Below are 23,756 nucleotides of genomic sequence, written 5' to 3'. Positions count from 1 at the left end.
ATAATTTTTTATTGAATTTCACTTGATCTCTTATGCTTCGAGGCCTTGTAGCTAACAATCTCAGATATAATGTGAATTTAATTGATATCACAGGGCACAGTGTACTGGTGTAATATGAATTCCAGGCATTAATAATGGCATTGACAGCAGGCTTCTAAATAAAGCCTCTAATACTTTTTCTTCCCATCTAGAAATGTGACTGTATATATATATATATATATATATATGAGTCATGGGTGTATATTTTGGTAGACGTCAAGCACATTTCCATACTGAAGTTTGGAGACTACTGACTAATCTCTATACTTTCTATCACAGCTGATCTGATATTCAGTAATATTAAATAAACAATATACTGTATATTGACTTGATATGACATTTTTACTCTACACACTGCATTATTCTCTGAAACATTAGGGAGCAATGAGGAGAAAATATCAGCTGGACCAGCAAGTAACAGCAATTCTGTACTTCTAGTTTGCAAAACTTCACATTTACCCAACCCAGATAAACTGTTGTTCTCTTGTAGTTTTTATTATGCTGGATGCCCTCTGGCAATCTAACTGTGTGTCTCTGATTTTAAAATGTGCTCAGGGACACAAGTGTTTTATTGTTTATAATTTAGAGCCGCCAAATTTAACGCTTTTTAAACTTTGAGTGTTGCTGTTTGAGCATGAAAAGGGTCTGCAAAGCCGAATAGTCTCGAGCACAAAGCAAGTAAAACCAAAGAGACTAATAGATTTCCGAAAGAAAACACAGTCTATACTTCCTGTAAATATTGAAGGAGTGGATATTGAAATTGTAAAATCTTACAAATATCTGTGAGTCTACTTATATAACAAGTTGGATTGGTGTGATCACATTAATTACTTGTATAAAAAGGGACAGAGTTGTATTAACTTGTTGAGGCGTTTAAGATCTTTTGGGGTGTGCCGAATATTGTTATGGACTTTTTATGGTACTGTAGTGGCATCTGTAATTTTTTATGCTGTGGTTTGCTGTTGTTTGCTGGAGTGGGGGGATTTCTGTGAGGGACAAAAACAAACTTGACAGAAGGTCTTTTCTTCCAACTGCTGTGAGATTATTTAATCAATTGTGATTTTGACTTGTGTTTGATATGTTGTGTTTGGTGGGTTTTTGGGGTAGTTTTTATTTTATTTAATGTATTTGTTGTATTTATTTATAGTATGTTGATGCTGCTGTGACAAGTGAATTTACCCATTTGGGGATCAATCAATCAATCAATCAGTCAATCAATGTACAAAGTCACTCCACTTATTCTCTATATCAGTAAGCTCTGTTTTTGAACTCCCTGAAGTTGCCTCAATTGTAGTCTTGAGTTTTCTTCCAGGAAATCGTTTTCACACACAATTATGATTACAGGACCAGATTAAGGATCCCATGAAAGATGAGTCACGATACAAGAGCTCAAAGACAAGAGTTCAAAATCAAGCTAAAATGCTGTGGTTACAATTGCGTTTTTTTGTGTCACATTTGCTTTTGTTAACAATATCTGGTAGGTTTAGGGTTTAGTGTAGGTGTAGCTTACGTTATTAAACGTGATGGAGCATTAAGCTTTTAGCGCCACTAACCGGACATTTCAATTCAGATTTGCGGTAATGCGTACAAACTCCAACGTAATGAAACATTGCCATTTTCACGTTCATCTGTTCCGGAAAAAAAACTAAACGCTTTTAGCGCCACTCACTGGACATTTCACTTTGAAACTGTCAGGAAACGTGCGCGACGCAACGTATTTTGCGTTTTGCAAAAATGTTGACACAGGTATGTTTTTCTAATGGGCTTCTGCTGAATAATTCCCGCCCAATGCATACACAAAAAAAGGGACGAGGCCTGATTGAGTTGCGATACTAGTGTGTTGAAACGGTTTTGGTAAGAACCGTGACATTTCCAAAACACTCTGAAAGCAGTTGACTAATCACATCACACTGGTCCAGCCGACCAATCAGAGCACATTGTGCTTTTCAGAAGGAGGGGCTTCATAAAGACAGGAACTAAACAGGGCTATGTTTCCCTTAAAACGACGTAACTCGCTGCTTAACTACCTTAGTACAATGCTTTGTTGAAGAAATCAACTAGCTAGTCACGACTGTTTCCTGAAACTATATTGTTGCAAATTTGTAGTTCAACCATGTTGGTTAATGATGTCACACAGGTGGTGGATAATAACTTCTTTTAACTGATTCGTTTAAGATTGAATTTATACCAGATTTTTTGTTATAAATTACGGACATGGCATCTGAGGACTAATTCTCATTTTGCTTTATTTCCAGATTCAGTCATAGGCTCGTTCTTATGCACCTGCAAGCTACTCAAAAACGGCTCTTTAAATCTCTTGACAAACTAAAAGATGTAATTTAAATTTGTATATATTAAAAAATGAAATATATAGATTGTACTGAATTTCAGCTTGCATATTTTGCTCCAGATAAGAATTTATTAAGTCAACGTGTCATAAAAAAAAAAAGAAATTATGTTTCTAAGCACAGTTCGAGAGCTGTCGTTCCAACCATACAACTTTGTGATGCTGTTTGCGAATGTTTGTTGGAACTATGGTTTTGAGAAAACACCGACTCGTTGAACTTTGCTGATAACGACGAAACTTGCGACCATATTTGGCTAATAATGCTTTTGGTAAACGCACCCCTGAGAATTACTGACAGACTGGGAAGAGAGGTGCTGCAACAATGTAAAATATGTAAAAAATACTTTTCTTTTTCGAACATTCAAGCATGAAAACCTATTCTAGAAAACCCCAAAAACAAAATCAAGACATTGTAAAAGAGCATGGCCTCTTTAAATAAATAATTGTTCTACAAGACAAGAGCAACTGACAAGTGGGCACATTGTTTGACATCTAATAATTTCATTTATCCTGATGCCTTTGCATTCTGCTGTGATGTTGTTTTTTGTTCTGAGATGAAGGCAAAGGCACATTTGTCCTGCGGTGAGACCTGAAGCCCACATGCATCTTTGAGGTTATTAATGTGACTTATATATAATGACAATCAAGGACCATGTTATGTAATTGCTTTTCCAGGAACTCTCTTTAAGGCTAAACACAAAGGTTTTCGAATGTAGCAGCAGCAATGACACTGGTTTGTACCTTTTAAATACAGAGGTAACATATAGTAATCTGTCAGTGTCTATTAGAGTCCCTAGTACTGATTTCAGTTAAATATAATCACTCTCTTGAGTTGTGTTTACTTCTGAGGTACTTGTGTTGCATAAGAGGGCAGCTCTTGAAGGTATGAAGTATCTTACTATTAATATAGCAGTCAGAGCTGTGTGATGAATTTTTAAGTGAACCTATATATTTAAACATTAAAAGTACAAACTGCACTTTTAAGGTTCATTACAGTATGTATGTAAAAACTAATAATACATTTGACGTTGCAGCATTTATTTTGATAGTTACTTTCAAGCAAAGTTTTCTAAAACCTGCACTAATTTACTTCTTCGAATGATGTTCTTCCAATGGTTGGGGACTGCTGAGCGGCCATATATGAAATCAGTGTGGGAAAAACGGCTTTGATGCTGATGCTTACTGGACATATGTTGCAGACAGCCATTTTATCTCTGACAAAGTTTAATTACTTTTGGCATTAGTCTCGTTAAATCAGACCAAGCCAGCTGCTCCCAGCTGCCGATATAAACCATGCACGTCCCCACCAACTGCTGTCTTTACTCTCTTGAGATTGTCTCGCTCTGGATTTCAAGATATTTTACTTGCTGGACATTTTTAGATATTTTCCTTGACATGTTTTTGGTTGATGGGTCTCACTGTGAGCATAGACCATCTGATGAGCATTTGCAGTTGCAGTTTGAAATTGAGATAGATATTGTGTTGGGGTTGATAGCGCTCATTTAGATGTGCACAGTACACAAATATTGACCGGAATGGAATACGAGCTTGCTATTTACTATATACTGCACAGCATTCTTTTTAAATGGTTAGTGCAATAGTATGCATTATGCAGTAATGATCATTTTAAACAGTACTATATTATTGTATAATTGCCGTATGGCTATCATATTGCGTGTGAGTGGCATTCAGATATCACCTTGGTAAGAAATGTGGTTATTTTGCAATTTTTATTTAATTTTGTGTAACATATGCTAAATAATAATACAGCTCCCACCAGTATAGACCTCAAAATAGAAGGAAAACGTCAGAAATTGTCAAAAATATTTCACAGCAGGCACTGCACTACATACTGGGAAGTTTTTTTTTTTTTTTGACTTGTGACATTGACATTGACAGCTGTTATTACTGACTGTTGTGCTTGTTGGCAACTTTGACACAACTCAGAAATCCTGAAGCCATGGCTTTCAAACCTGAGGTGCAGATGGCAGTAAATCATTAAGAATATCTACTTTCATTAACGCAAGGTAGATTTTTTATATTTTATATTTCTGACTCTCAATTAAAATTAAAAATTAAGGACATGAAAAAAAATATACAAATTGCCTTGAGGTTTTATTAGATTTATTAGGGTCCTCTACGATACAAATTGCACTGTTGTTTCATATAATATGCAATTGCAGATGCAATGTGAACATGTGAAATTTTACAAGTCCAGTTAACCATTTTTTGGAGGCTCACACTTCATTTATTGTCTCCTGTCACATGCATTTTGAGGGTGTGAAACACTGCCAACAAGTTTATTAATTATTGAATTGAATTTTTATTCTCAGTATCTTTCTTTCTTAGCTCTAACAGAGTTGGCTTGAGTGAATTATTTTTTCAGTTTCGCTTTGCCAAATGAACTTCCTTGCTTTCTGTGCACTCCTCCACTGGGGAGAAAATGAATTCTAAATATCCGTCATAGAACATAAAAGTCTAACGCCTCAGAGTCAATCAGGTGTCAGACAACAGATAAGACGTTGCGTCAAACTCTCAATGGTGTGTCATTCATCGCAATACTGTCCTCCTCCTCCTGCATCTTTGAAAAAAACACCTTTCAAAACCAAGGGAGCATGAGGAAATGAACATAATCAAAGGTTTTGTTGTCTTCGCAGCAAACACAAGGCAGAGAATAATGGAAATCACTTACAGCTTGATGGGAAGACAGCTGTGATTTAAAGTGTGTGTTTCCCTTCCATTGTGTTCTTTATTGAATATGTTTTGAGCTGTTTATGTGAATCTGTAAACATTAAACACTTTTTACTTAAAATCAATCAAAATAAAGATGATATGTGCAGTTTGTTGATATTAGAATACTTTTTTCGATCTTATAAATTGTTTAAAAAAGTTTTTTTTTTAAAGGTTTAGGATGGATGGATGAATGGATTTGCATACTTATTTATAAACTTGACGCCAAAGGACTGACAAAAGCGAAGCCTAAAACCTGATTAAAAGATCAACCTGCCAAATAAAAGTGCCAGAAATTAATTCACAGATAATTTTCAAGACTTTGAACTACTAAAAATATGACAATTTTCAGCATGCAATTTCATTTGCTAAAGGGTGTAACTTAAATTTAAATAAATCAAATTAAAATCATTTTGGTGCATGTAGACTGTAATATAATGTGCGTTTCTATTTCTTTATGTGTGATATCTCAGAATAGCATGTTATCAAGCTAGTAGGGTTAGAAAATGCTGAAGCTTGATGTGACTAACATATCACCCCCGCCTCTTCCATATATCTAGTGTGCTGAAATGTCAGAGTTTTTTTTATTCCCAGAGATGGTGTTGCTTGCCCCAGAAATAAGAGCAGGCACTATTCATCTGTGACCTACCTTTCCATTTCAGAACATCAAGACAAACCTGTGCTTACTGCCGCCAGAGAGTAGCTCGATGGCTCTACACAAAACTGCAGGTCGGGGTATGGGGGAAAGATGAGGGTAGATGGGATGAGAAAGTTTTCTGGATCCAGGGGCGGTGAAATAAACCGAGAAACTCAAAGACGAACATCAAATGAGGTACTTGAGGTGGATGAAGGGGAGGGTTATGACAAGAAACTTCAGACAATGCTTAAATTCTCCATGAGAGCCGGTAAAGGAGATTTTAGAGGTGAGCTGTGTTTGATATCCCTGTGATGAATGTGACGGCTGTCTACCTAAAATACGCCTGTCCCTGATATGAACTTTACGATCAGATGACTATCTCAAGAAGGACTTCAGTGAGGAAACTTCTTTCCCGATTTCATAGGTTGAGTTGCTATTGTAAATGGTACCAAACAAGACGTTTTATCTCTTTTCTTCTTCTTTTTGAGTTCATGGAGATTTGCATATGCATTTAAAAAAATAAAACAGCCAGTGCAGAGGTGTTACCGATGTTAGGTTGTAATAAACAAGTTTAGAACATTATTGAACTTTAAATATACTTTTGTAGTATAAAAGTAGACATTCAGCAGACAGCTAGCCTCAGCACACGTATCAAAGAGGACCTAGTATGCCCCTTTTCACAAGATGTGATGTAATATAAGTCTCTGGTGTCCCCAGAATGTGTCTGCGAAGTTTCAGCTCAAAATACCCCACAGATCATTTATTATAGCTTGACAAATTTGCCTCTATTTGGGTCTGAGCAAAAACACGTCGCTTTTGTGTGTGTCCCTTTAAATGCAAATGAGCTGCTGCTCCCTGCCCCCTTTCCAGAAAAGGGCAGAGCTTTAACAGCTCGCGCTTCGGTTGCTCAACAACAACAAAGCTGGAGAATCTCACGCAGCCAAAATGAGGATTGTCAGTAACGGTGTTTAGCCTTACATTGTTCAAACCGGAGTCGGACACTGATGGAGAGACTCAGGAAGAAATTACAACTTTTAGAATGCAACGGGACGTTTCTGAATGGTTAGTGGATAAATTTATGTAGTTGCTGTGGAGTTGATTCAACTCATCGACTAGCATGTGCCGTAATGTTAATCTTTTGTGCAAATCCAGCGTTGAATTGACCCTCGTTTGTGAAGCAGTCCCGCGTAAAATGACAGCATGGCAACAACACTCTACTACAACAACACTTCCTCTTCTCTAAAGTAGCCCAACATGGTCTCACCCCCTTTGTTGCATGTTTCCGGGGGCAGGGTTTTTGTTAATATTGGGGATTGTGATGTCACCAACCCAGGATGAAGCTCGTTGTAGTCCCTACCAGCCATTTGTTGTAGTCCTTAAAAAGCGATTTCTGTAAAAGAATATATTTCTCTTTGCATTGAACTTTGAACAACTTTGTTGTTAATGCTCAAACAGCAACATTACACACTAACTAAAGATAAAAAATTGAAATCATAATCATGGACCCTTTAACATATTGTTCAGTCATTCCATCCATCTATCCATCAGTGCTGATGCACTATGATAGCATGCACAATCCCAATTTATTATCAAAGGCAACAGACAGGGAAAAGTCAATTGACACATGTCCTTTTCATTCTGTTAATGGACCGTTTTCAGGTTCAGTGCCAGTTTAGCTCTATTGACAGCAGTCATAATTCATTTTTTTCAAAAGTCAAGTTTACACTAATGCACTTACAATGGAGGTAAACTAGGCCAGTGTTCCATAAGTTTAAAAGCAGAATGTGAAGCATACTTGAATTGAAAGTACTTGAATTATTGAAGTGCAAAAAGTTTTCTAGGTTGATGAACTTGATGTAATGAGCTGTTGTAATTCTTGTGGGTGAACAGTGCTTTACAGTCCCTTTTGAATGATTGGATATTTTACACACAGTATGTTTCATGCACACTTCACACTTTAGAAGCGTTCAGGCATGTATACACATAATTAGACAACATTTAGCCTTGATGTTGCGCATACGCTCTGATAGGCTCTGATAAGGCTCCTTATAGACAGAGGTGACTTGTGTTTATTTAATCCTTCAGATGTTCGATTATGCATTTTGTCATGTATACTCGGGCAGACAGATATCGTTTTTCTGCTCTACTTTTCTTTAATCTACTGCATCAACTATCATTTTCCACCTATCTAATCAATATTAAACCATCTGCATGTCTAATGTCACATCGTGAGAAGGGTACATGTGATTAATAAACCGCCACTACCCCCCAAAGGACGGGCCTGCATAAGCAAGTGTGGAGTTTTGGCATGCATGTCAGTTCATATTTATCACACCCATAAGTTACAGTGTCTTTGCATCATTCTCCCCCCATTGTGTTCATGTTGAGTACCATGTTGCTATTCATCATATGGCCATTTATTAATGCTCATGCGATCTCCAACAGTGTCTGGCGCTATTTGTCACTGTCTGTGCTGTCGGCCGAGCAGGAGAGAAATGTGAGATGCGCTACTTGTTAAAATATGAAATATGTATTGGCCTCCATCTTACCGCGGATTCATTATGAGTGTGTGACTTTCTTTAGTTGTTAATGATGCTTTTATGTTTGTGTGCTATTCAATTTATAATGAGATAATGAGCCTTCAATCATAAACAATGGTTTCGTGTCAAGACTTACAAAGGTTGTTCTTTCTCTAAAAAATTGACATTGCAGAAAAATGATGTTAGGACTTGTTTTCATAGATTGTCCTGAATTTAGGTATTTTGTCTTACTTCACAGGTATATTTTTTATAAACAAAGTAGAAACAAGTGAAAAGACAAAATATATTTAATATCATATGCAGTGTTGCTTCTCAAGTCAATGTTTCTTGTTTTAAGGTTTTATAGATATTTCAAACAGATTATTTTAATGCTGATTAAATCCACGAACATTATGAAATGCATTACCTAAATATGTTCTGTTTATACCCACCTCGCTTTGCCATCTCTCGGACATTGACATTCAGATCCACGATGATCCATAACTCCAACTCCTGAATGTTAAACAGACGTTGATTGTAAATAATTTGGCAGCAGTTTCCTGGGTCAGTCGTGTGAAGTAAAACCGCTCCCTCTTCATATCGAGTCCTTCTGTTCTTCCAGATGCCAGGGCAGAGAAAGAAAAAAGTGCTGTATGGACAGAGAAAGAGAGAGAGAAAACATTAAAAACAGGTGTCACGATGCTTCTCAAATGCCTTCTAAAAAAAAACTCTAAAGGTTTTCTTTTTGGCCTTAGTGCAAAACAGTTTATGCAAAAAAGTTTAGTAAAAGAAGTGGATAGATAGATGTTAGATAAATAAGTGTTTTTTTTTTTTATTGTTATTTAGTGTTTTGTGGGGCCTTTTCTTCTAGTGGCCTTCAGCCTCCCCTGTCCCCTAACTTGCTCTGTCTGTCTCCCAGAGTTTCCAGGAATACGCAACTTGGGACCGGAATAGAGCAAACTTGAGTGATAATGCAGACATGAAGAATTGACCTTGAGAGATGGATCGCCCTCTGAAAAGCGAGCCTGTAGCGAGAGCGTAATAGCCACAAATCAATATGTTTAAAAGGCAGCACATTCCTCTATGGTGAGACGGATCAGCTGGATAAATTCAAGAGATGGTTATTCAAATATGGAGATCAGTGTTAGGGCTCATTTGGTGACGGATGTTCTCGTCTAGCTCCTCGCAGACTTGAAATGGCATTCTGGACAATTAAAGTCCTTTAGTCTCTCCTGTCGACGCTGATTGGAATATAATTAGATGAAGGACATATAATAGCCCAATGTGTGCAGTCCATTTAGACAATGGAACATTCACATTACACTTTACAGTAACACAATGTGCTCTGTGAGTACAAACGTCTTTGCAGAAATGCTTTAAAGCTTTATTGTGATTAAGGAGGAGAGACGATATGAGGATAAATGAGATCATATGTGCTTTTTGGCTGTGGTATCTTGCTGTAGCATTTTCTTTAACAAAAATGGTTTCTTGCAAAAAAAAGTGGATGAGGATAGATGCTGATAATCATAACAGAATTGATAGTATATGAAACCTCTTTAGAAACTCCCTGTTTTAAAATCAAGTTTAAGCTGGTTGACTAAAGACAATGCTCCTAAAACCAGCTTGATTGCCTTAAAGGGTTAGTTCACCCAAAAATGAAAATTCTGTCATTTATTACTCACCCTCATGTCGTTCCACACCCGTAAGACCTTTGTTAATCTTCAGAACACAAATTAAGATATTTTTGATAAAATCCAATGGCTCAGTAAGGCCTGCATCGGCAGCAATAACCTTTTTCAATGCACAGAAAGCTACTAAAATATATTTAAAACAGTTCATCTGAGTACAGTGGTTCAACCTTAATATTATAAAGCGACGAGAATACTTTTTGTGCACCAAAAATAACAAAATAGCAACTTTTTGAACAATATCTAGTGATGGGCGATTTCAAAACACTGCTTCATGAAGCTTCAAAGCTTTATGAATCTTTTGTTTTGAATCAGTGGTTCGGAGCGTGTATCAAACTGCCAAAGTCATGTGAACTATTGAAGTTTCAAAACACTTAAGACGTAATGAAACCTTGTTTACTGAAATCATGTGATTTTGGCACTCTGAACCACTGATTCGAAACAAATGATTCGTAAATCTTCGATGCTTCATGAAGCATTTTGAAATGCCCATCATTAGATATTGTGGAATAAAGTCGCTATTTTGTTATTTTTGGCGCACAAAAAGTATTCTTGTCGCTTTATAATATTAAGGTTAAACCACTGTAGTCACATGAACTGATTTAAATATGTTTTTAGTAGCTTTCTGTGCATTGAAAAAGGGAGTGTTATTGCTGGCGATGCAGGCCTTACTGAGCCATCAGATTTTATCAAAAATATTAAAAAAAAGGTCTTACGGGTGTGGAACGACATGAGGGTGAGTAATTAATGACATAATTTTCATTTTTGGGTGAACTAACCCTTTAAGATGGTATGACTACGGTAACCGTTTGACCAAGATGGTTTACCGACTTGCACGGTCTAAAAACAAGCTTAGGCCAGCTTCTGACCAATGTAGAGACAGATAATGACAAGCTTGGACCAGTTAGAAACCATCTATCATGTACCAACACTCAACCACCAGCTCAAACCACTTGTCTACTTCACCGTTGAAAAGTTTGGGGTCGGTTTAAATGTTTTTGAATGAAGCCTCATATGCTCATTAAAGCTGTATCAGAAATACAGTAAATATTAGGGCTGGGACGATACATTGATTCTCGATCGATACAATGAATTTGGATCAATCCTGATATTTTCTCTCTCTAATCAATTCTGAGCTTTGTTTTAACAGCAGATGGCGCTCTAGTTTTTAACTGCACGCTCTCAAACACTCATGAAGAAAACTGCTGAACAGCGCTCATGCGTTCGGCTGAGTCATGTAAGTGGTTAAATATACTTGCACCTCGGCGCAGAATGCTTTTATGATGCGAGATTTGTAATTCGCTTCAACCTTTTCGAACTTTATGAATGATTATTTTTGGTTTAAGTGGTGTGTGTAAAGGAACTGGAAGCAGGTATTGTAAGAGTGTTTCTAAAGCACATATAGTAGTGCCATCTACTGTTTAAAAACTAAGCTCAGAATCGATTCGAGAGAGAATCGTTCCAGATTCTTCGTATCGCGAATCAAGATTTGATGTATTGTCCCAGCCCTAGTAAATATTGTGAAATATTATTACAATTTAAAAGAACTGTTTTCTGCTTTAATATATTTTTAAAAAGTAATTTATTGCTGTGATGGCAAAGCTGAATTTTCAGCATCATTACTCCAGTGATTACTCCACCGTTACTCTTCAGTGTCACATGATCCCTCTATATGCTGATTTGGTGCTCAGGAAACATTTCTTATTATTATCAGTGTTGATATGTATCAATGTCTTGTGGAAACCGTGATACATTTTTTTAGGATTCATTGATGAATAGTGTAAGACCGAAAGTCCTGATAAGACAGAACAAAAGAGCTTTCACAAAAACAGATACCATGCAATAAAACAATAAAACTACAAATCTTGAGAAGAGATCATGAAGCAGGGAACACATTTGCCTAATCTTCTCCGCTCGCCCATCCTAACCATAGGTCAAACTAAAGGCCCAGTGAATGGAGCATGTAACACATCATGTGGAACCTTTTGATTTCTGTCTGTCAGTGACTTAGCAAGTCACAGCTGAGTAACATGACTAAGAAAATGACACTTTTTTGTAAGAGCAAGCATGTAGCAGCCAAATAAATGGTATTAGTTAACCCTGCACCCTCTGATTAAGATCAGAACTGGTGAGTTTGTGGTGGTAAAATCCACGATTCTGCTGGCATGAGACTCTATGTGACATCGGGTCCCTAATGAACGAATAATTGAAAGTATGGGCAACCCAGAATAATCACATATCCAAATTAATAACAAAACTAAATTTAATTATAATCTCAGTCTAAATTTTCATTTGAAATTGGAGTCAGATTAAGTAAGAAGCTAGAATCAAAATGAAACAGAATTCTAATAAATTAATTAAAATCTACAGAAGTGAAAGAAGTACAAGACCGACACGCATTATACCGTCAGCCATTGGATTCTGCCGTTGGGCCAATGGGTGGTCCCTACAATAGAAAGCTTAAAAGAACAGCATTTATTTGATATGGAAATCTTTTGTAAGATTATAAAAGTCTTTACTGTCACTTTTGATCAATTTAAAACATCCTTGCTGAATAAGTTATAATGATAAATATAGGTGAAAACACAATGACTGAAATCAACAAACTTATTTATTGCCCTGAAGATCCATCTGAAACCTCCACTGCCCTTGCATGAATACCGACGCTTGCCCGAACCGCTAATTAAAACAGGATTAGGTCCGTGTGTTTTGATTAATTACCTCACTGAATGTAATTCAGCTAACACTGATGATCCTCTGCTCATGTGTCATGTTGGAGACTTGAACCATTCATCAAGAGCAAAGGGTCAAGCACATAGCAGAACGCTGATGGTAAAACCGTGTTTCCTAATTACTTCTCATACGACAGCCTCAAGTGGCCTAACTAACACTTAAACACACTGGACACACACCTCTCCATCTCGTTTGACTCTTTCTGAATGTCTCCTGATATGTACATGATCAACATGTTTCATCTTTCAATTTATTAAAACTTTTAATTGTTTAACTTAATCAGTAAACAGTATTAGAGTGTTGTTTTAAGGCATTATATTAGTGTTAGGGCAGCTATGCCACGTAACGTTTTTGTCCTTACTAAAAGCGTAATATTCAATCAAATTTTAAACCTTTTATATTTAAATATTTGTATTTTAATGTAAATATCTGGTAAGATTAGCAAAGAATTCAACAAGTAAAACATTATAGTTAATAGACATTAACTGTCCAATCCTGCTCCTGGAGGGCCACTGTCCTGCAAAGTTTACCTCCAACCCTATTCAAACTCACCTGAACCAGCTAATCAAGGTCTTACTAGGCAACTAGAAACTCCCAGGCTGGTGTGTTGAGGCAAGTTGGAGCTAAACTCTGCAGGACAGTGGCCCTCCAGGACCGACTTTGGACACCCCCTGTACTCTAGTATTGTGAATCACCCACCTATCTTTCCATTTCTTATTAAGGCTTTTCACATCGAACCACGGAATTGATATTTGTGAATAGTTTTATGAGGGAGAGCAATTCACAGCAGTCAATAGTGATTCAGTTGGAGAAACAGTAATATCTTGGGTCATTTTCTATTCCACTGCACAGACAAATCTGTAATGGTTTGTAACTTGTGTAAAACCACCATGGGCATACAGTGGCAAGCATATCAAGTATTTAAGTACAAACATTTAAATTGAGTCGTAATGTGTTTGGATGGGACTACATGAGGGATTTTCAGCAGCATGATTTATCTGAACTAAAGGATTATTGATATTAGACTAATCAGATACTAAAGATGGCACTTGATCTGTAAAGTTTGATTCTTTGACAACTTCCAGCCTAAACAATGAACAAACGATGATAGTTTCTGAAACGGCTTTCGCACATGCATTCTTTTGCAGACTCTGGCAGAATTTTGCATTAAAAGTGTACTGAACCACTGTTTAAAATCACCATGAAATGAAAATTGACAATTCTTGTTTTTAATGGAATATTGCAGTGTTTATTATAAATGATTTATCCGTGCACATATTTATTTATTTATTTATTCATGTGCCCTTGTAATCTAAAATAACTTCTCCTCCCTCTTGCAGCAATATCTCTCCTCTTTTCTGATGACATCTCATTCATATGAGATTGACCAGCAGCAAACCACAACCATCCAATCAATTCCCCAATGGACAAAATCAAGTTCCGCCCTACATTTTGTCTTGTTCAAGAAGCCCTGTCACTCAGATATGCGTAACAATAAGGAAGAAAATACTATCACAACTTCTGTTTCATGTCACTACTGAATCAACAGTGCAAAACAGACATTCCCATCAGTGTAGTCCGACTGCCAAACGAATGACTCTTGTTGTGAGCCTCTTCTTTATAGTGAATCGCATTCATACAGCTCAACACGTGTTGTTTGATTCCTCACTGAATGACTCTTGTGAGCCAAGTATTTTTAGTAAATCAAAACATACAGCACAAATGTAGTTTGAATCCCAACTGAATGACTCTTGTGAGTCGGTTCTTTATAGTGAATCAAATACATACAGCTCAAAATGTGAAGTCTGATTCCCGAACAAATGACTCTTATGAGCCAGCTATTTTTAGTGAATCAAAAACAACAAGTGTAGTCTGAATCCCAAACGAATTACTCTTATGATCTCGAATTACTCTTATGATGAATCAAAAACATACAAATAGCATGTGTATTCTGATTCCTGAACGAATGACTCTTATGAGGTGGTTGTTTTTAGTGGATTAAACAGCTTACAACTAACTTTGAGACTATCAGTGTAGTTACAGAATGATTGTTTGTATGACAATGTTTAAAGATACACATTAAGTTTTTTGTCAGTAGCATTTTAAAGAAATGAATTAAATATGTTATTATTGTTTAATAGACAATTAAAGCCAGCTCTAAAAAGACAGAACAATATTAATTTGGTGTCTCATTGTATTTAAGCCTCCACACTTTAAATTTATGCCAGTGTGACTTCCATATGTAACCTCCATGTTCAAGTATGTAAGAAGCTGTATATTTCCAGGGACCCACATGACAATGCAACGGATCACAGACCTTTAATCTATACATACTATGAATTTCAATGAACAGGAGATCTGAATGTGGCACCTTGATTCAAGGATGAACAGCCTCACTGGACTGTACACATCCTTAATTGAAGTGAAGCATGACAATAACCTATAGCGATGTTGTTTTCTCTAGCATAATTTCATTGGACAGGTTGTCTATAGTTTGCTTGGCCTCCATACATCATTTGAAATGGAAGGAGCTGTCATGGTCATTCCTGTATACTTCACAGGATGTGACTGTAGAGACGATATCAGGAGCTTTTTAAATGGGACATAAATGTTGTGACTGAAGAACATGAGAGAAGATGAAAACAGTCTGAATTAAACTTGAGAAAGTCATTTTTCATTTGATGAATGTGAATAAAAGCCTAAATTCAATCTGTTCGTCATACAAAGCGATCATGTCTCTTCAGAACGTTTAGACTAAACCAATCCATATAGATTCGTTTTACAATCTCTATGAAAGTGGTAGTTGTGAAATCTGCCAGTGGAAGGACTGAAATCTGTAAGATTTCAATAAAAAATATCTTCATTTGTGTTCTGAAGATGAACAAAACTCTCATGGGTTTGGAACGATACGAGGGTGAGTAAATGATGACAGAATTTTCATTTTTGCGTGAACTATCCCTTGAAAGATTATGAGGGAACATGAATTTTAAAAGCATAACTATGTACACAGATGAATAATTTATAATAAAACTGTGACACTCCATAAAAACAAGAATTGTTGAATAGAAACACATTCGATGACAGCACTGAACTTTAATATATACTGAATTTAAGCTAGTATAATTTAATTTCTAATCTAAAGTTTAAACGGATAATGCTTATCACATCGGATAATTCATGTGTTGACATTAGTGTGCATATATGAATGTAAACTTTTATTGTAGTATTTCTGTGACTGAAATTTTAAGGAAAAAAAAAAAAAATCAGATAGCCCTAGACTTATTTACAATGAATGACTGTGAATTTACACACATGAAACTGTCTTTTGTTATCATGTTGGTGTGAAACAGCGTTCTACTGGGATCTGCTCTTCTGCGTTTGAACATATTTGAAAGAGGGCAGTTATAACACTGTTGGGCTGGGACTAAGATAAAAAGATAGGTAGGAAATGCAGATCGACAGGCTGTCCCTGAGACCAAAGCTTGTTGAAGAAGCAAGTGATTTGTTAGCTGCTTCAGAGATAGATGAGAGGACGGGAGTGAAACTTCAACAATCTGTTCCGGCATGCACTCTCCCTCTGTGACTTCAGCTGAGACAGTCTGTGAGGATCAAACCGCACACCCTGAAAGAGAGAAAATCAGCCGTTCATCCACATAAAAAAGAGAAGACGAACACTCAACTGGTGGAAAGTAGGTTAGATTCTTCTTCAGGAAAATGTTTCCCTGCGGGTTAAAAATTTAGGGTGATTTTTATGGTTGTAGCCCATTCATGTTCTAAGTTAAGAAGACAAACTTTGAATTATTCAGATGTTAGACATTCTGGGTTGCATTTATTTTGCATATATAGTGTGTCTTATTGTCTACACTGTAAAATGACCTTCGCTGTCTCTCCCCGTATGTCGGTTTATTTGTATAAGGCAAACTGTTTGAAATAAACACATGTGGATAGTTGATTTGATTTGTGGTGTGACAAATCTATTTTAAACAGTGTTTTAATCATTCTTTTATAATCAGTATGCATGCAACTTTTATGAGCTCATATTAATTGAGAGACTACTTAGAATATTTGTACTTTAAAAAATTATTTTTTTTTTCTTTTTAGTGCCGCAGGACTATTTAAAATTAACTATGAAGAAATAAAAGGTGATTAAAAAAAAACTAAACAAAATGGAAACTAGGTAATTTCTCTTATACATTCAGACCTAAAGTTGATTAAAAAAAAAAGTCCATGCACATTTTGTGCATCAACTACCCATTTGTATGCTAAGTTCCTGTAATATAAGTTGATGTTATCATTTTCATAATGCATATTTGCTGTTTGTTTTACAACCTCAAGATAAAAGGTTTTTAACCAAATGTAACATGTATGTTTGTCTGCCTGTGTTCCCTAGTTAGTTTCCTTGGTAGTTAATTAGTTCCACGCACCTGTTTCGGTTCAGTTGATTACCCTCCCTGTGTATTTAAGCCTTGAGTTCTTTCTGTTCATCGTTCTGTCTCGTTAATTTTAACGTGTAGCATCCTGTGCTGTGCGTATTGTAAAGCCACACCGTTTCATGACACCAAGAAAGCCATTAGCAAAATTAGTCAATTACTCCATTAGTAAAGGTCACTAAAAGCTTTAAAGTCACCCTGAAGTCAATAATTATATCCCTTAAAACTCTTATTTGATAAACCAAATTACATATTTAAAAGGTTTTATTTTTTCCCTGTGAAAATTATTTCTTCATGCCATAAAATAGCTTGTATGTAACCCTACACCTTCACTTCATTTAGTATAAACAGAACCATGTATATGCAAATTAGTCCCCGCCTGATCCACTCGGTCACCTGTAGCTATAATGCTTGGAAAGTGGAAATATTGGTTTAATTGTTTGAACCAGAAACTGATTCAGAAGAAAAGGAAGAGCGAATTATACAGGGTCGTCTACAAGTGGATGTATCAGAATGGTAATGCGTTTTATGTATCGCTCTCTACAACATCGGACACATAACAGTAAATGATATGATTAGCCTTTGGCTTGATTACATTATCAAACAGCTAACAATGTGTTGCTAATGTTACACAAAACATATTCCCGTTTGCCATCTCAGAGTCAGACAGCTGCCTTCAAAAGATCAGCATCCTTTAAATGCTTTGAACATCATAGAAAGTCAGTGGAGAAAAGCCCTGCCCACACATTGACGGGATTGGCTACATGTTTGTGACAGTAGGAAACGGGCTGTTTTAAAGGGTTAGTTCACCCAAAAATGAAAATTCTGTAATTAATTACTCACCCTCATGTCATTCAAAACCTGTAAGAATTTTGTTCATGTTCAGAAAACAAATGAAGATGTTTTTGATAAAATCTGAACGATTTCTGTCCCTCCATAGACAGCTACACAACAGACACTTTTCCGTTTCAAAAAATTCATAAAGAGATCTCCATATGAATTGACTGGTTTAGTCCAAATTTAAAATTGATCGCTTTATATGATGAACAGATTTAATTTAGTCTTTTATTCAAATATAAACATTGATCAGCGGACATAAACAGAAGCTCAATCAAACCTGCTTGATGCACAAGAACAAACCCCTTGTGGAAATCGTGCTGTGTAACACACAAGAATGAACCTCACTGGTTCTCGTACGTCAAGCAAAACATGCTTGAGTTTCTGTTTACCACAACTGATGTGTGAGTTGACGAATGTTTTTTTTTTATATATATTGTGGAAGTTGTGATATATGTATGTATATATATATATATATATATATATATATATATATAATATTTTCTGTTGTTGCAGGGTAATTGATAGCCAGCAGATAACCTGCTGTAGTCTGGCCATTGTAGACAGCTAATTAATCTCTTTCAATCCTAGCTGCAGTGCCCAGCGCAGTCCAGGGAGTTTGTGTTTCTCTCCACAATTACAGATGCCCTTCCCAGCCTTTTCAATCAATGCCTGCACCTGAATCTGGTACCTCACACAAGGATAGGATAGTACTTTTATTTATATAACACAGGGTGATGGGATTGATTCTCTGACCTTCATAGTGTGTTGAACCTCTGAAGCTTGTTTGGTACATCCCATCCTTATTGGATACATACTCCAGTGAGCACAAATTCACAGCCTGTGTTCATCTGTGGAGAGGACAGAATGTGAGTGATGCTGTTTTACCTGGTGAAACAATAGATCATGTAATTTTCTTGAGTAAAGGAAATGTTCAGAGTCTTAACTATTCTTTCACTATTTCTTATATCCCTCCCTGTTCTAGCTTGTACTATTCTGGATGATGATTGAAACCTCATTAATGCTTGTATTTCTTAAGTTGCTTTGAATAAAAGTGACTGCAAAAATAAATGTTTTTGAGATTTACAACCACATTTACTTACAGGTATGAGTCTTGTAATGTCTCGTTCACACTATATGACTTGACGGACAACTAGTTTTCCAGTGAGTCCTGATAATTTACAGGTGTGAGTTTGGTTATAGATTGAGGTTGTCACTCCTGTAAATAACTGAACTGTGTGTGAACGTAACTGTATTAAGGACTCAAATACAGGACTCATGACCGTATTCTGCTGCAGTGTGAACGTGGTCTATGATAGATGCATGCTGGGTAGTGAAGAACTTTTTTTTTTTTTTCAGTCAGAAGTTTATCAGTTGTACTCTTGAGGATCTGATAATTGGGCCCTCCATCTCCTGAGACACAGAACTGGCCTCAACTTTTCAAAGTTCACCAGGACGACAACACAACATTATCCATGGAAATAAATACAGTATACAAAGAGGTAAGCCAGCATGTTATTCAGCCACACCACATTTTTCCAACCTTAAAACACTGGACAAACATGACAGACGACTGACTCATATTGTTTTTTTTCTGCCAGGAGAATAGGTCTCAAGTACATTAGGACTCTCCGAGTCTCAGGAGTGAATGTTATCTGAAAATCTTATTGATGTGTTTCAGCTCCTGGAGCCGCAGGGGAAACTAGCAAATAAGCACACAGATTCTTGCACTGATTAAGAAGGTGCTGATATGTAGGTAATGACCTGAGTGCACATGTACTTTGTCTAGAATTGATGTAATGATCAACTATACCTAGTCTCTTTAATGTTAAGACAAGCTTGTGCTTTATTATATAATATTATATATCATTTAAGTGCTGTCAAAACGATTAATTGCATCTAACATAGAAGTGTGTAAATATATAATGTTTGTGTGTGTGTGTGTGTGTGTGTGTGTGTGTGTGTGTGTGTGTATATCTCCAGCAATCCCTGATGCTAGGAGTTGCAGCCTCTAGCCTCCTTGATAGAGTGTCTGACTCCCATGCCAGAGACCTAGGTTTGAGGCCCACGCAGAGCGGGGTGAGTAGGACCTGGGTGAGGGGTTACATTGGTGCCGTGACCCGGATGGGTGTGAGGTTTAGGGGGGTGAGTGTAACAGAGGCCAGCTAGTAGTCGCTGTGCGAGTAAACCTCACAAATCACACTCTAGTGACTTATGCTATGGTTGCTCCATTTAGCCTCCTTGTTAGAGTGTCCGCTTCCCACGCCGGAGACCCAGGTTCGAGGCCCGCGCAGAGCGGGGCAAGTAGGATCTGGGAAGAGGGGTTACACACACACATATATATATATATATATATATATATATACATTCCAAAATGTATTCAGACACCTTGAACATTTCATTTATTAATACAGTTTATTCACTATAGTTTTTTAAAAAAATGGTAATAAAATATTACAAGATCTCTTAATTATGTCAGATAACACTTAAGCAAAACATGGTCAGGTCATAGGCGCCGATCCTGTGGGTGCTCGGGGGCTCGAGCACCCATGGAAATGGTCGAGCACCCAAGGAAAAATATGAGATATTCTCCATTGATTTAACCAATGAAAAATCAATTGCAGCTTTCAAACACGTTTATGTTTGTGCACCCACCGGCACAAACATAAATTGGCGCCTATGGGTCAGGTCAAAGTGTCTGAATAATTTTTGGTTCCAAATTTTTATCAATTTTACTGGTAGTCCACTGTATGAAGAATTTTTGTGTATAATATGTCACAGTTTACTTTATTTTGCTATCCTCACTTATAAATGAACTATAGTGTCCTGCACCCACTAGTAAAAATATATCAAAAATATCAAAAATGTCTGAATAATTTTTGCTGTATATATATATATATATATAATATATATTCACACACACACACACAAACTTTTGTTAATGCGATTAATCACGATTAATCAATTTGACAGCACAAATTATATTCTATTATTTTTTTTATGTGTGTGTGTGTGTGTGTGTGTGTATTTTAAATTTTATAACATAACCGTTTTAAAAAAACCTAAGATTATAATAAATTAAAGAAATATTCATTTTTGTATATCACAGACATTGTTTCTGTATACACATGTAGCTCAAAGACGAGTAGTTCTGATCAGAGTGTTGTGAGTAGATGCCAACTGGAAACGTATTGATAGATCACCTGCAAGATGTCACTGTTGTGCAACATCAAGCTGTATGGCCCCTCTCTGTCTGTCTCTGTCTGTCTCACACACAGTTGGAGAATATGGATAATTGAATGCCCCATACCAGCAGACCAGGCCATTTGGCGTAGCTGATATGTCATGTGCTTATAAAGGTGTGGAATGTGATGACAGTTGCCATGGGAACCTCTAGACAGATGGGTGGGGGTGGGGGGATTGGACATTGGGGTCAGAGTGGACAGAATTGCTTCGAGAGCAGGCATGAAAAACCAGGATGGTACACTTTGCTTCTGTGCTTTTTTGTATTTATTTATTGCTTGCTGAAGAAATTTAAAATAGCCTACTTTAAATGTCATTATCTTATGGTATTTACTATTGATGACATCTTACAATTTTGCTTAATTAGAATGATTCAGATCTACATTTATATTGCACAACAGACTGTAACCTCATACAGCAGCAATTACTAAAACGAGTAAATTAAGTGTAAATATAACATTTAATATATCTCATTTAGAGTAAGAGAACACTGCAAGTGTAACATATTTTAAAATATAAGTGATAATTGTACAAATTAACAGCCTGATATTTGTTCAAAGTGGCTGATTAAGATCATAAAACAGTCTTGTACAAACTTCACTCAAATGTTAATTATACTAGTATTTGTTTCTATTTAAATAGAAAGCACTTCTTTTCCTAGATTCTCATATGTGAAGCTTAAGCACTTGATCACTCTGCTAAATTTTAAATATGTTAAATAAGTAGATGGGAATTGATTATATAGACATAATAACATATTAACCACATCTAATCCTCATTTTCTTTGTCACATGGCGGATTAAATATGACAGCTCTGCTAAAACATAAATAAATGCGGAACAGTTTTATTTGAAAGAGCACCTTCTGTGTTCACATCCCTGCTGCCATCAATGAGAAGAAACGAGGCAGAGATTTGCAGGGGCGCATCAGGCCCACTTTAAAGCCTCTGTTGATTTCTCCAAACAGTCTTTCATTATTGTAATTGCCATGTCTGTCCGTCAATGTGTTGCCCCTTCTGAAAAAAAAAGCATTATCTTAAGTGTGAATAATGTCAGCCTTGATGTGGGGAATGTGTTGTGAATTTATTGCATGGTATTATTAGGGTTGCTTTGAAGGACAGAAGAGGACAAACTTGTTTCCCATCAGCTGTGGCCTGTTTGAATGTAGATAACAATGTTAGCGGGTGCGGGATGCATCAACTCTGTCTTTGTTTGTGTGTTTAAGTCTCACATGTGGAAGCTGACTAGATATGTATTGATGTAATCTATTAAAATTGTTAATTACTTTTGGAAAATATGGCTTCAAATACCCTCTGTATCTTATGTCTTTGTTGTGCTCACAGAAATGCAAATGCTGTGACACATAAATGCAAAACTATGAAAAAAAAAAAAAAGTGGCTTTACCCTCTAACATCTATTTTTTTACAGGGCCTCTAAAGGGACATGGTGGTGGAAAAAATTATGAGATGGGAAGAAAAAATATATTTCAAAACTTTTGCATTCCCCTGAGAAACTTTGCATTTGCGTGCAAAATGTTTGCGTTCCCCCGAAAAACTTTGCGTTCACTCGCACAATGTTTGCGTTCCCCCAAGATTCTTTGCATTCTCTCGCAAAACTTTTGCGTTCCCCTGAGAAACTTTGCGTTTGCTCTCAAAAAACGTGAAAGTTTTGCAAGCGAATGCAGTTTATCAGGGGAAGGCAAACATTTTGTGAGCGAACGCAAAGTTTCCTGGGGAACACACACAAAAAAAAAAAAAAAATTGCGAAAGAATGCAAAAGCATTGATATATAATTTTTGCATTCTCTCACAAAACTTTTGCGTTCCGCCGAGCAACTTTGCGTTTGCGTGCAATATGTTTGCGTTCCCCCAAGATTCTTTGCATTCTCTCGCAAAACTTTTGCGCTCCCCCGAGAAACTTTGCATTTGCTCGCAAAGAACTAAAAAGTTTTGCAAGCGAATGCAGTTCTCAGGGGAACTCAAACATTTCGTGAGCGAATGCAAAGTTTCCTGGGGAACGCAAAAAAAAAAAAAAAAATTACGAAAGAATGCAAAAGTATTGACATATAATCTTTGAGTTCTCTCACAAAACGTTTGCGTTCCGTCGAGAAACTTTGCGTTTGCTTGCAAAATGTTTGCGTTCCCCCTAGAAACTTTGCATTCTCTCGCAAAACTTTTGTGTTCCCCTGAGAATCTTTCCGCTCTCTTGCAAAACATTTGCATTCCCCGAGAAACTTTGCGTTTACTCGCAAAGAACTAAAAAGTTTTGCAAGCGAACGCAATTTCTCAGGGGAACGCAAACATGTTGTGAGCAAACGCAAAGTTTCATGGGGAACGCAAAAAAAAAAAACATTGCAAAAGAACGCAAAAGTATTGACACATAATCTTTGCGTTCTCTCACAAAACGTTTGCGCTCCCCCTGAGAAACTGCGTTTACTTACAAAACATTTGCGTTCCCCTGAGAAACTTTGCGTTTGTGTGCAAAAAGTTTGCTTTCCCCCGCAAAATCTCTCGCAAAATTTTTGTGTTCCCTGTTCTCTGAGAAACTTTGCGTTT

General features: G+C 36.6%; 1 long non-coding RNA gene across 1 annotated transcript in view; it reads left to right on the top strand.

Annotated features, from left to right (window-relative positions):
- Window positions 1-15,741: 15,741 nt before the first annotated feature.
- LOC127523515 (uncharacterized) overlaps window positions 15,742-23,756 on the top strand; it is a 39,263-nt gene continuing 31,248 nt past the window's right edge. Inside the window, exons 1-4 of the long non-coding RNA XR_007932887.1 lie at window positions 15,742-16,382; window positions 19,320-19,462; window positions 19,642-19,716; window positions 19,944-20,039. This is a non-coding gene — a long non-coding RNA (uncharacterized LOC127523515). The remainder of the gene's footprint in view (window positions 16,383-19,319; window positions 19,463-19,641; window positions 19,717-19,943; window positions 20,040-23,756) is intronic.

This window comes from Ctenopharyngodon idella, chromosome 12 (assembly GCF_019924925.1).
Source record: "Ctenopharyngodon idella isolate HZGC_01 chromosome 12, HZGC01, whole genome shotgun sequence".
Lineage (NCBI taxonomy): Eukaryota > Metazoa > Chordata > Actinopteri > Cypriniformes > Xenocyprididae > Ctenopharyngodon > Ctenopharyngodon idella.
This window is presented reverse-complemented; position numbering and strand designations above follow the sequence as displayed.